We start from the raw sequence: 12374 nt of genomic DNA, 5'->3' as shown, positions 1-12374 counted from the left end.
CGCTCCGAGCGAGGCGGCGGCAGGAGGCGGGCCCCCCACCTGGGGCTCTGCCCAGCGTTTAGCTGCCTCTCTGGGGCGGGCGTGTGGCCTCCGGACCAGCAAGCTGAAGCCGAAAACGAGTGAGAACTTGCACCACAACCCCTTACCCTTTCTCCTTCGTTCTCCTGGGATCCTGGCACACATAAACATGCAACTGGTATAATTTTCAAGCTGCCAGGTCCAGAACTCACACTGTGGTTGACTATGTAGAAGTCCAACGCCTTATCTACCATACCACTTGCTGGCCCAATAGTTTGTTTTACTAAATGTTTTGCAGTCTGAGAATTATTTCTCAGATCTCCTTTTAGCTTAACCAAAACGATACCTATTGTATAGATGATGTTTGGTAGTATAAAGTTTTGATAAGAAATTTTTCTTACTTGGTTCAATATGTGTTTTATGAATATCCATCAATTGTGCAAGTTATATTAGTTTTACACATTATAACCAGTGCCTTTCAAAGTAATGCTTCTAATTTAAAACACAGAATCTTATCAATTAAAATTTGATTATGAGGTGCTCATTGGAGGGCACATGTAAAATAATTAATTCCGTTTGTTCCAAATATTGGGGCCAAACTCATTCAGCTCACCGTTTTCACATCTGTCAATATCAGTAGTAACATCTGAGTTATAGTATTTGTCTGTCTGTCTTTTTTCTTGAATGGTAGTCACACATCTAGCATATTTATTCCATATTGATACATGAAAAAACTTACATCCTTTAGTCAAATGTATTATATTGGCTCTGTTTTCAGTTTCCATCTATGGTAAGACCAAACTTTCTACATCTTCAAATTTTCCGTAGATAGAACCATGCCCAGTATCTAATTGTTCCCATAAATAGTTTCATCCCTCTAATTTAGTACAAGTATGTCCTAGAACTGTTGAATAGCAGGCAAGGGCTTATGGGAGCTCTTTAGCTATATTTTATTGCAATGGGGTCTTATTTCAAGTTATCCAATTCCAAATTACCCTCCAAATTTCATTCTAATTTTGATTCTATCCTATTTTTAGTTGGATTACATGTTTTTGCATTTGCTCCAATGTACTAAGTTGTTTATGAGTACTGTATTTCTATATTTTAAGAATCTGCAATTCCTCTTCTGGTTATGATGCTTTATAACACAGTATTTAATGTTTCTTTCAGTTCAATCAAGGACTTATTTTGGATCCTTTCTAAAAATTTTCCACAATGGTAAAGTCCACTGTGTACCAGTAAAATCAACTCATGTTCCCAACAGTAATATTAAGAGAGAGAGTTCATTTAATTTTCCTAGAGGCCTTAAACATGATACTGAAGAATGCTAAGTTCTAAATAGGGTAGAATCATTTTTTTTAAAAGATAAATTCTTTTATTTCAGATAATATGTCCTACATAATTAAAAGGAGTCATTTATTATACATTTCCAGGGGCCACAATTAGTCCCCACTGTTGAAGCCTCAGTTGAGTATCTGAAATCCTTTTTAAATACATTTTTTAATTTAAAGAAAAGCAATTTGAGCTTTAATAAATCAAAAATTTTTTAAAATGCTAAGCGAGCTTTGCTTAAAACTTAAAGCCAGGAAACAGGTGAGGATTCTGTTCAAATAGTAGGTACATGAACCTATCAGCAGCTCAAGACAAGACAAAAGTTCTTAAATCTGGAAAACAAAACATAGAAGAAAATCAGTAATGTTTTAGTCAAACGTTATAAGATTCCATTTCACCAGTTCAATCTCATGTACTTAATCTATCTTCTGTTGTGGTCCAATATTCCTGTTTATATTCTGGAAGAAAACATTCAACTCCACACTGGTCCCTACCATTAACTTGGCCATTTACTTAGTTGTTTTTGAACTCTTATTTCTCTATGTCTGTATTTAGTTGTCCTGGTATAGCACTCCCTTCAGAACTTCTGGGAGAGCTAGTCTGGTGTTGTTAAATTCTTTCAGGTCTTGTTTATTCGAGATTGTTCTTCTCTTTTCTTCCCATACGAAGGATAATATTGCCAGGTACAGTGTTCTTGGTTGAAATTGTTTTTTTCCTTAACATTTTGAATATATTTTCCCATTCTTTCCTTATTCACATTGTTCCTGATGAGAAGTCTACTATTAGCCTGATGGAATATCCTTTGTAGGTAAATTGACATTTCTCTCTTGCCAGTCTTAGTATCTTGTCTTTGTCTGTGGTTTTGGTCAATCTGGCTATAATGTGTCTTGGAGAAGATCCTCTTGGGTTGATTCTATTTGGGGTCCTTTGTATATCTTGGGTCTGGATATTTGACTGTCTCTCTAGGTTTGGAAAGTTTTCTTTCAGGATTTCATGGAAAAAGGTTATCAATGCCCTTATTAGTCTCTTCACTTTCTGGGATACCAATTATCCAGATGTTTGGATGTCTAATCGTATCTAGTATTTCTTGTATATTATTCTCATTTTAGGGGGTTATTTTCTCAGTCTTCATGGTGGATTTTTCTAGGTCAGTGATTCTGTCTTTTACATCTGAGATTTGATCGTCTGTATAATCTAATCTGCTTTTAATACTTTCAAGGGAGGTTTTGATTTCCTGTATTACAGCCTTCGTCTCTAATAGCTTCATTTGATTCTCTTTTTTATGGTGTGTATATCCTCTTTCAGATCATGCAAGAACTTCCTCACCTCCTGAAACTCGACAGCTCTTTCCTCCTGCATCTTCTGTAGTTCATTGTCTCTCTTCTCTTGCGTCTCTGTTAGCTTCATCACTATGAATATTCTAAATTCTTTATCTGACATTTCTGTGAGTTCCATTGTACTGTCTCTGGATGAAGAGGAATTATTCTTTTCCCTTGGAGGAGAGGTGTTTTCTTGCTTTCTCATATTTCTTGTGCACCTGCAGTGATTTCTGGTCATCTGATGGGTTGCGCGTTTCTTCCTAATTCTTGGAGTTCAATCTGAGCATTTAGAGACATGCAGGAGGAGGTGATCTGCAATCTCTCTTCCATTCTGTTTTTCACCCTTTGTGCATCAGATTCAGTGGGAATTGAGGAATAATCTGACCCTAATAGTATTCAGATGTTTGGATACTGTTCACTTAGACCTATTTAGACACTCGGTGCATGGAGGCTGAGCAGGGTAGACTCATTTTAATGACATTTTTGACTTTTAGAGACATCAATCACACCATTTGGGCTTGGATATCTTTTCCTCTTCTTTATATTATCTTTAGTTTTTAAAAAATAATTATTTATTAATTTATTATTATTATTTAATCTGCTATAGGGCATGAGAGAGAGAAAAAGAGTAAAAAAGTAAGCTGCCAGTCTGGACTCAAACAACCATTGGCTATGTGGGACACCAGTGCCTTAACCACCATGCTACCTGGTGGCCCCAACATCTTTAGTTTTGTGAAACCAGGCCCCAAACACTGTAAAATACAAAGAGCAGTTAGAGGCCTGTGGGGTGCAATTTGAGTATATATTACCTTGATTCATTAACAATTCTTTCTATGGTTTGTTCAGGAACACAATAGTAGGTGATATTTAAGATTATCGTACTGTTTTCTGTCTAAGGGACGATTGGAATTTTCCATTTTCTTTACATTTAAACTATCTGATCAGTGGATAAAAAGCATTATAGAAATAAATAGAAACAAAAGGATTTCTGGAGCCTTTACTCCATAGTCAAGATAATTTATAGTCAATACAAAATTCTATGGAGTTAAAATACTCATTTTTAGAAGAAGGAGGAATAGAACTGTAAACTCTATCATCAGCTGGTGAAAATAAAATACTCAACTTTTTTCTTAAGTCTTTTGCTATAGGGCACATGCACTCTCTTCAGAGAGAGAGAGAAACAGAGAAAGGGAAAGTGAAAAATCATCCCAGAGAGGAGATGGTTTTGCCACAATCCCTTCTCCATTCTCCACTTAGGATCTTGCATGCCTGGTGTTATTTTCAAGCTGCCAGGACCAAGATTCAAACTGATTGGCCATAGGAATCCAGTGCCTTAACCACCATGCAGGCTGGCCCCTAAAAAATCAAATTTTAATGGCTGAGATAACTAAGTAGAAAGTAACAGAAGTCTATTTCTTCTGTCATCAGTCCATTGCAGACTTTCCCCCCTCCGTCATAGCTTATTATTTTAAGTTACCATTTGGAGACTATAGCTTTAATGGAAGTTCCAGCCTATTCAGCTATGGATGCTGGCCTTGCATGTGAAGTGTGTACCTAGTTGCATTGCTCCTTCGTGTTGAGAGTGCTGTGAGTTGTCAGCAGCACCCGTAGGGTCCTTCCCTGCATGATGACAATCCAGCCTGCCACTGGAAAACTTTGATGTAGATTTATTTTCTTCTCTGTATCAATTATATACCTTCTTGGGGGAATTCTTTCAGCATTTGGCCACATGATGGCGAGATGAGCCTAGGGAAATAAAGAAATCCTTTCATATCTTGAGTGTTTTCCATTGTGTCAGGTAAAGAGACTAGGCTTAACCACTAAATGCATAGTATTTCCAAACATTAACCCACAGGGGGTGTTATCACACTTAACACTAATTTTCACAGAACCAGTGGAAGAGCTTTGAGTCACTAGAGGCCAGTGACTTGCTTTAATTATCCAAAGAATTCTTTAGGGTAAAGTTCATTTATTCTGCTTGCCAGAAAGCTGGGGAGGATAAGGAATATGGTAAGTTATTGGTATCTGTAGGATACCAGTGCCTGATTCACCATAGAAACAAAATTCTGTGAGATTCTAAAGATGAAGATGATATCATTCAGTAAGGCTTTGATCACCATGAGAGCATCTGCTTTAACCAAAACAAACACTTCCAGCCATAATAAACTACATAAACTAATAAACGATGTCTTACCTTCTGATGGCAGAAGCTCTATGATGGTCATTACCAGCCAGGGGGTGCTGTCTTAGTGGGCTTCCTAGGCTTTCCTTAGGTGCTTCCTGCAAAGGAATGTTCTGACAGCATATATTCATATTACCTGATCCTTAATACAGGAGTGGTACGAGTCTAAGATTTTCAGTATACTGCTTTTGGTTAAGTAAAATTGCTGGATAGATGACATGAAAAACTACCTAAGGATAATTTGGTATACGGGAATATCATTGAGCAATCCCTATATTCTTATGGTGCTCTTTTTAAGCTCCTTTCGGTGTCCAATTTTATAATTTGGGGGGAGTTTTGTATTTTGGGAACTGTGAATAGGAATTCCTGGATATGCAATGAACTCCAGTTTCCCTAGTCCAAAACCTAGGAGCCATTTTTGTGCAAATTCACTTAGACACCTTATCTTATCTGGTATGATTCTAAGAGGAATTACATAGATCTGTTGGGGGAAATTGCAATGACTCTAAATCAGCAGTTAGTTTGCATGTGATCCTTTAGGTCTCAATGAAGTTAGAAAGCCCCTATTCTTCCAAATTTGGTCTGTAGCATGAGAAGTCTCAAATACATATTTACTATTTTTTAAAATATTGCTATAGATGCATGCACTCACTAGAGAATGAGAGAGAGAGAGAGAGAGAGGAGAAAACACCCCCCTCCTCCATCCACCAGGGGAGATTGCCACTCTGCAATCCCTTCTCCACCATTCTCCTCTGCGGATTTTGGCCATGAACGTCTGCTCAGCATGTTTTTTCAATACCCTGGGCTCAGGACTTATCATACAGTGAGCATTGTGGGATCCTTAACTACCACGCCACCCGGCAGGCCCATAATTACTATTGATATTCATTTAAATACTGGTGGCTAATTTAAAAGCTCATGAAATAGCTGAGTGCTGCAACTTGGCTGATTTTGTTTGTGAGAATATAAGCCTCCAAAACCTCATTAAGATAGATTATTGCATAATATACTTTGATATGTGCATGTGTGTTTTCTTGTAGAAGTTTCTTTAGTGAACTATATTAGCATTGGCAATATAATATCAGATAAAACACACCTAGGTCAAGTATCTCTCTTTTTTTTCTTTCATTTATTTATTTTTACATTTTCCCACAAACATTTACTTTACATAGCAAAAAATTTTAGCTCAACATTATCTTTAAAATTCAGTATTTTGAAATTTTGAAAGTTGTTCGTAAATGGTCAAGTATCTCTTTTAACTGTGAGGCAATCATGTTCATTACTTGGTTAGGATCTGGCTATCAAGCAGCTAGGTCCAAAAGTTCTACCTGGGAACCAGCAGTTAGCGTAATGGCTATGTCGCTGGACTCCCACGTAGTCGACCGCGGTTCACGTCCTGGACCTGGAGGCTTAAAACTCACGCCCGGCGCATGTGCGTGCATGCCCAAGATCCCGAGAGGAGAATGGAGGAGAAGGGATTGAGGCATGACCATCCCCCCAGAGGGTGATTTCTCGCTTTCTGTCTCTATGTCTCTCTCTGTCTGTCTGGCGAGCGCACGCACCCTATAGTGAAAACCTCTCTTAAAAAAAAAAAAGTTCTACCTAGGGCCAGTGGGGGGCTTGGTGATTGAGGCACTGGATCTCATTGTGTGCAGTTGTGCAGTTTGAATCCTAGATATGGTGGCTTGAAAAACATGCTGGAGCTCATGTGCTTGGATGCCTATGATCTCACAAGGAGGGAAAAATGAGGGAGGAGAAGGGATTGTGTTGTAATCATCCCATGTGGGGAGAGGGTGCTTTCTCATGTTCCCTCTCTTTCTTTATCTCTGTCTGGCCTCTGGCAAATGAAAACAAAAATTAAATTTAAAAAATGTTTTAAGTTATACTTGACTAGAATCTCTGTAGCCACTTTTTCTTCTCCCTTCAGTAGCCCGCTGAAATCACCATTCTACTTTGTCCCTCAATTTGACTACTCTCAGTATCTTAGATAATAGGATCATACATATGTGTCCTTTTATGACTGGCTTATTTTACTTAACACAATAATTTGAAGTTTATCACATTGTACCATGTGTGAAAATTTCCTTCCTTTTTAAGACTGAATAATACTCCATTGTATGTACATACCACATTTTTCTGATCCATTCATTATTTGTGGGTTTTTTTAAGAGGTTTTTAACCTTAGGGGCACATGCATTCGCTGGAGGGAGAGACAGAGACAGTGAGAGGAAAAGTGAGAAATCACCCATTCCTCATGGGAGGATGGCCATACTGCAATCCCTTATCCACCATTCTCCTCCTGGACATGCACACACAAGTGCTCAGTATGATTTTCAAGCTACTGGGTCTAGGACTCAAACCATGGTCAGCCATGTGGGAGTCCAATGACATAACTGATATGCCATCTGCTGGCCCCAATCCATTCATTTTTGAAGGATGCAGGCTGTTTCCCTATTTTGGCTATTGTGAACAATGCTGCATGGGAGAGCAGACATCTCTTCAGCACCCTGATTTCAGTTCCTTTCAGATGTACACCCAGTAGTGAGATTGCTGCATTACTTGGTAATCCTATTTTCAGTTTTATGCGGAACCTCTGTACTGTTTCAGAAATGGCATATTATGGTGGTGGATCCCAGGGCTGTTGTGAGCACTCGAGCTGGTCCTTAGGCCAACGTGTCCGTGGAGGTACAATAGAATGCTCTGGGAGGGAGGAGTGAAGGCTTGGGCACTTAAAGAATGTGTAGGCAACCAGGGTGGGAACCTGAGACTGGATGGCAGAGGTAGGATCAGCTCAGTTGGCTTTGAGGAAGGAGGGAGAGGTCTGTGGGTCAAGTACATGGAGATTGCCAAAGCTACTGGGCTGGGTTCTTGGCCCAGGGTCAACTGCAGAAGCAGCAACAGTCTCATGACTCTAGGTGGCTTCTGAGTGAAGAGAGTTGGCCCAGGTACCCAGAGACTTTGAAGGTGAAAGAAAAAAAGAACTACAAGGCCCATGGCTTTGTTATTTTCCTATTTCTTGGAATGATGAGGTTGCAGGGGATCTGCTGCTGCCTGATGGAAGTTGTACCTTCAACGGCAGTGGCTGCTGTTTTCCTGTGCTGGGGCCCATGACTGATAACTTTGAGGGATCCTTGGCAGTAAAAGCTGCAGGCTGCAGGACTGCCATTACTGCTGTTAAGAACTTTGGTAGAGAAGTCTACTAAAGTTTTGTGCTGACCAAGTGTGGTATTTTCCTCTAAGTTGATCTTAAGGTCTCTCTCTTCAGAATGGTTCTAAATTTTATCCCTGCCCTGAGTAACCTTGAAGGGAGGTGATTGTGGATGTCTACAGTGATTATTTATTTATTTATTAATAAATTAACAGATGCACACTTTTGTAAACTATTTGAAACAATACCAAAAAAAAAGATTTTGATTTGTTTTTCTCTTGCAAGCAAAAGTTTTTTATTTATAATCTTTCTTTCACAGCCCCCACCCACTCTACCACCCAATTTCTACCAACCACCTTCACCCCTTACTGTCCCAATGCTCCTTTCATGGGGTACTTGCTTATCCTGGTAGATTTGGTCTAATGTCTCAGTGTCCAACCATGTTCCTCTTACAGGAAACTTGTTTACACTGGCATGATCTATGGCTTTTGACTGTCTTGTGTTCAGTTTATTCCTACCAAGATAGCCACACCTCAGAAGAATCCTAACCAGGAGGAGAATTAGGTTCAGGTGTGTTGGTCAAGTAAGACACACACAGAAAAGGCAGTTCGACAGAACATGAAGTATTTTATTACTCACAAATCCACGAGAGGATAACAGTACTGTTATATTACTCACAGATCTACGAGAGAAGAGAGACTTCATGAGGGTGCATGGGAAGTGCAGAGGAAGCAGAGGGCTCAACCACTGGGTGGGAAGTGAAGGTGAGAAAGCGGGCCTGTGGGACTGTTCCTTTATTGAGGTCCATGGGAGTTTTCCTTTAGGCTTTTCCACAGGGTTTGTGGATTGGCTAGTTAAAAAAAAAAGAAATTGTGCACAAGCAGGAGCTTATTTACATGACCCTGATGTCAGCCACTGAGTTTTATCATGATAAGCAACTGTGAAATGTGCTAGAATTTGAGTCAATAAGATAAAGAACAAGTGGATTATATTACAAACAGCCATACAGAGAGGTCACGTTTTAATTAGGCCAGAGGTGATGGGGGTGAAGCTGGGCTTTGAACAACCTATGTCACGCCCAAAAGCGAATGTTGAGGCACCAACCATAGCAGACAAATTTATGACAGCAGACCACTGGGGGTTGCAGTGACTCCCTCCACATGACTGATACTGAAAGAGCACATCCCTCCTCTTTGTTCTCTACCGTCTCCAAATGTCTCAACTATATTGTTCCCCCAGTTACTTTGGGCAGCTGAACTGAAGTTGGTAACTCAAGAAAGCATTCTCAAATGTGGGGGAAACTGGTTATATTCTCACATAGCTTTTTCCAGCAAAGAGGATATGTCGGCCAATGAATCCCAATTCCATGAGCAGTGCTGGCTTGAGGTATGGGTTGGGGGGCAAGAATGCAGGAAAAATGGAGCAGTTCTACCTTTTAAAAAAAATCTTTTAAAATAATAATTATTTTATTTATAATTAATTTTTAATTTGATTAGAGAGAGACAGAGTGAGAAAGGGAACGTGAGAAAGCAAGCCACCAGGTCCAGGACTTGAACCGCAGTTGGCCATGTGAGAGTCCAGTGCCTTAACTGACATGCCACTTGCCAGTTCCCTTTCTACCCTTTTTATGCAGTTCTTTTCAGATTTTTGTCTCCCACTGTATTTCTATGGCTCCTTAAGTGAATTCTAAACTTTTCCAGAGTTATTTTTGTTTATAGACAGATGCCAAATTGTTGTTTTTCATTGAGAAGAGAAAGATTGATCTCCTACCCCACCGTCATGCTGACATCACCCCAAGTTCTTTTTATAAATCATTTTGCTGTTTTTGCTGATCTTTTCGACTTTCTTATTTGTTCCAAGATATTACTAATTGCTTTATGATTGTCTTGTGATAGCTGCTTTAAAGTTCTTATCAGATAATTCTAATATCTACTTGGTGTTAGTGTTTGTTCATTTCTTTTCTCATTCCTGTTGTTATTTTCCTGTTTCTTGGAATGATGAGGAATTTTTTTTATTGTTTCCTGAACACTTATTTTTCACCAAATTTGTATTTTTTTCAAAATTTTAAAATGTTTCTTTCTCTTTCTAATTTCCTTAGGGGGCCCCAGTTGTATCTATGTGCAATTTGCTTGATATTTTTCTATTAGTCTCTGATGTGCTGTTCATTTTTCTTTTTTGGTTTTTCAGAGTGGATAATTAATATTTATTTATCTTCAAGTTTACTGATTTTTACTCTCAGCACTTTAAATATGCTGTTGAACCCATGTAATAATTTTTCTAAAATCTTGCTTATTGTACTTTTTAGTTCTAAATGCCATTTGGTTCCTTTTTATACTTTCTATTTCCATTTTAATTCACTCTTAAAATAATTTTGCTTAATTCTGAAAACATATGTTCTTTTGATTCTTTGTACATATTTACAGTATCAGCTTTTAAGTCTTTGCTAAATCTAATATCTGGGCCCACTTAGAGTCAAATGCCACCCTCCCTCCCCACTCCTGAATATTGATATTCTTTCTCGTTTTTTTCCCTGTTAGTTTTCCTTTTCAGGTTTCATGGAGTCTTGCTTTGTGTGTAAGCAACTTAATATTTAGCCAAAGGTTCAAAGGGACTCAATGCAGATGTTTAGATCTGCTTCTCTGCCCAGTAATTATCTTGCTGTCTCTTCGTCATGAATTTCAGCCACCTCAGTAAATAAACCTGGACTCTGACCTTCATCTCTTCAGTTGAGTGACATCTTCGCATTCGGTTCGGGCTCCTCATTCCTGCACCACGTTTCCTGTGTCTGTACGCAGACATCTGGGGCAATCATAAGATTCATCGTAATTTCATCCCCCATTTAGAATTACAGTCATGCTCTGCCTTTAATTCAATGTCTGAAATAGTTACTCTATATAGTTTGATGCAGTTTTGTAGTTGCTTACAATAGTAGTAGTCTAATTCCTTTTAGTTTATCATGGAAAGATGTGGAAATCCTATCCTAGACTTTCGAAAAGAGACTTTTCAGTTATTTTTCAGGCCTCCATCCAAATGACTGGACACACTCACCCATCTTTCACATGACTTACTAAAATCAATACAACCTCCCTTAAACATTCTTTCACTCTCATTTCCCAAAGGAAAGCACTGAATGCCTCAGACTGAGTTTATTGTCTTAAACAATGATTAGTCTTTAAGTTTCAGCACTTTGATTATCTCTGCTTTATACCTCATTCTCTGCACCTCTACTTACAGAAAGAATGATACCCCCAAAGACATATGCTGTCAGACACATACGGATTCTAATCTAGGCTCTATGCCTCAATAGCTGGGTGGACCAAGGATGCTGCATCATCTCCTTGAACTTCCTTTTCTAATCTGTGGGATGGTAAAAGTATTACCTCCTTTTACAGATTGTATTATGTATTTATATCTGTAGCTAGTGTTTAATTACAGAAATTGACTTGACACATGGTAGTTTCATGATAAATATGAACTTTCATAACTTTTGCTTTCTGTATTTTCCTCCTTTTCTCAGTAAGTCCTTCCCCTTGAAATTTTCTTCCCCATCTTTTGTTGTCCTCACTAATCCACAATGCCTGTTCCAGGATTGAATATTCAGTAATTGCTACTGACAGAGAGGGACATTTTACTGTCAGGAGGGTGAAAACAAGTGTTTTGTTTATTTAGTTGTTTTTGCTGTAAGGTGCATGTGCTCACCAGAGAGAGAGAGACGGAGAGGAAAAGTGAGAAATCATCTCCCAAAGGGGATGGCCATGTCACAATTCCTTTTCTTCTATTCTCCTCTAGAGATTTTGGGCACACACACACACATACCTTGAGTAAGTTTCTTTTCTTTCTTTTTTCTTGGAGAGTTATTTGCTATAGGGTGCGTGCGCGCACCAGAAAGACAGAGACAGAGAGACAGAAAGTGAGAAATCATTCCCCAGGGGGAATGGCCAATAGCCAATCCCTTCTCCTCCATTCTCCTCTCGGGATCTTGGGCACACACACACACATGCCCCCGGTGTGAGTTTAAGCTACTGGGTTTGGGACTCGAACTGCGGTAGACTACGTAGGAGTCCAGAGACATAGCTATTACGGCAACTGCTGGTCCCTTGCATGATTTTCAAGCTGCTGAGTCAAGAATTTGAAACGTGAAGTCAGCTATGTGGAATCTAGCACCTTAACCTCTACACTACCTGCTTGCCCAAGACAAGTGTTTTAAAACAAATCTTTGTTTCTTATAATTATGTATTCATTTTCTCATTGCTTGCTTCATTCATTAATTCGTTTACATTTATCCCATGAAAAATGCTAACTGGTTTTAATTTGCTTTTGTTTTTGTTTCTTACTAGGAAGGAAGGCCCACCTAGGCGTGAATGTTTCTGGCGAA

This window comes from Tupaia chinensis, unplaced genomic scaffold (assembly GCF_000334495.1).
Source record: "Tupaia chinensis unplaced genomic scaffold, TupChi_1.0 Scaffold000418_1, whole genome shotgun sequence".
Taxonomy (NCBI): domain Eukaryota; kingdom Metazoa; phylum Chordata; class Mammalia; order Scandentia; family Tupaiidae; genus Tupaia; species Tupaia belangeri.
This window is presented reverse-complemented; position numbering follows the sequence as displayed.